The sequence below is a fragment of the Bombyx mori genome, chromosome 9, assembly GCF_030269925.1.
Source record: "Bombyx mori chromosome 9, ASM3026992v2".
Classification (NCBI taxonomy): Eukaryota; Metazoa; Arthropoda; class Insecta; order Lepidoptera; family Bombycidae; genus Bombyx; species Bombyx mori.
In genome coordinates, this window is record NC_085115.1 from 11,975,688 (window position 1) to 11,977,929 (window position 2,242).

Consider the following 2,242-nt stretch of genomic DNA (forward strand, 5'->3'; position numbering starts at 1 on the left):
ATTAAGATCGGGACTAGACGACGGCCAGTCTTCAGCTCTGATGAAGTCCGAAACGTTCGTTTCCAACCAAGACTGCGTAGACCGAGCTTTATGACCTGGCGCCGAGTCTTGCTGGAAGGACCATTCTTGATTATTGAAAATGGTGTTGTTAAGGGGCTTCACTACCTTCTCAAGAATGGTATCTTGATACACTTGTGCCTATGTTTTGATACCTTTTTCACAAAAGTATGGCTCAGTCACTCCTTCATAGCTAATACCCCACCAAACCATATCTGAAGTCGGATAGTGCCCATGTTGCACTCTGTCGACTAATTGGGAAGCTTCCTTAGAGCTTTGAGCCTAAATACGGTCATTTTGTTTGTTAAAATGTTGCTCAATTGTAAAAAAATTCTCATCCGTAAACAAAAAATTTATATGACCTCCCTTTACGTACCGCTTCAGTAGTTGTTTCGATTTTACCACCCTTTTAAATTATCAGTTAAGAAATGACCAGTACGTCTCTCATAGGCTGCAAGTCCTAATTCATCTTTTAAAATACGCGACATGGTTCTAGGTGCTATCTTCATCTCCCGAGATAAAATCTTTTGCTTTCGGACAGGATTTCTTCGAATTCTTTCCCTTACTGCTTTGACCGCCTTTTTCGTACGAACACTACGTGGACGGCCAGATCTTTTACTGTCACAAACAGAGGAGGTCTCATTGCACCTATTGAAGACTTTATTGTTATATTATTACGATAAAACGTAATTTTGACTTGGAACGATCCTCGCAAACTACACCCAGTCCCAATTGTTACATCAATTGATAATTTAATGTATCCGTTAACCCTTATAGCGCGAACCGTCGATAGATCGACTCTCTTTTATTGCGCAGTTTGATTAAAGTTATCGATCTGCACGGACGCGTCTTAGCGCGCGCATGTATAAAGTTTTTAATAAGTTAATAATAGTATTTATAATTAACTATTTAAAATTATTTTGCTATGAATTTAGTATTGATTTTCGTATTTGTAGGTATTATTTAAGTTAACGTTTTTTATAAGATACTTTTTTCCAAAAATCCTTTAGTAATTTCTACAAAATATGTGAAAATAAGCTCAGCACTGAAAGGGTTAATTTTAGATTCAAAATTCGAATAAAAAATTCAAATAAACAACGAACTTACAAATTATCGTAAGAAATGCTACATTAACGGGTGCAGAAAAATATTACTTACAAAAAGAACAAATAAAATTATTTATATTATGTAACTTTGTATTTTATAATCACAAATATTCTTAACAAAGCTCGAATCGTTTAGCTACGAAAAAAAAACAAAACACTGAAAAATAATGCACATTCGGAATCCTGTGTCGGAAAATCCACAATTTCACAAAATATGCTTCCACTATTCTCTAGCAATAGATAAATTTATATTCGATTCAAGTAAAACTTAGCTTTATTATAACTAAAGCAATTCAGATTATTAGTTGATCGACGCTAATCGTAAAATAGAAATTATGATATGCATTATTCTTCAGCCCCGATTTATGTTACAACAAAAATTATGTTAAATTCAAAAATTCACAGACCGTAATTGCCTCGTTAGACTAACTAAAGTAAATCGAATTTAAAAATAGATTAGCTCAATTTTAAACAAATAAATCAGAAATCATACTTGCCTTAGTACAACGTAGTACGTCGATTTTAATAATTAATTATTGCTAATAATTGTCTGAAAAGAATGCGATATGATGATAATTATTATAAGTAGCTTGTTGTGCCAATCCCACATAGTCACAAAACGTCATAAGTAACATTATCGATGGGTGAAAGGCTATTTGGTTTATGTGACATTTCGCTAACTATACGCAACATTTATCTTTGTAATTGAATATGCAATTTCGAAAAGGGCACATCTCTGAAAATGTAAAATGTTCAGGAAATGAAAAAAAACTGATTATTTTCTAAAGCAGTGTAAAGTTTAAAATATTAACACTTGAGATATATTTTAGTGTTAATTAGCAATTGAAAATTACTGAAATTATTATAAAATGGGGGTGTAGGTAAGCCTCAAAACTACATGTATATGAAAAAACGTATTTGACAAAATATGCGACTTGTGCCTTTTTCGAAATTGCACATTCGAACCTTACCTGATATTAAGTTATATTTGCTCTATAAGTTTTAACAAACTGTTTAAAATGATATTATAGGTATCACTACTCAAACATTTATCGACAAACAATTCATTGAAACAATTG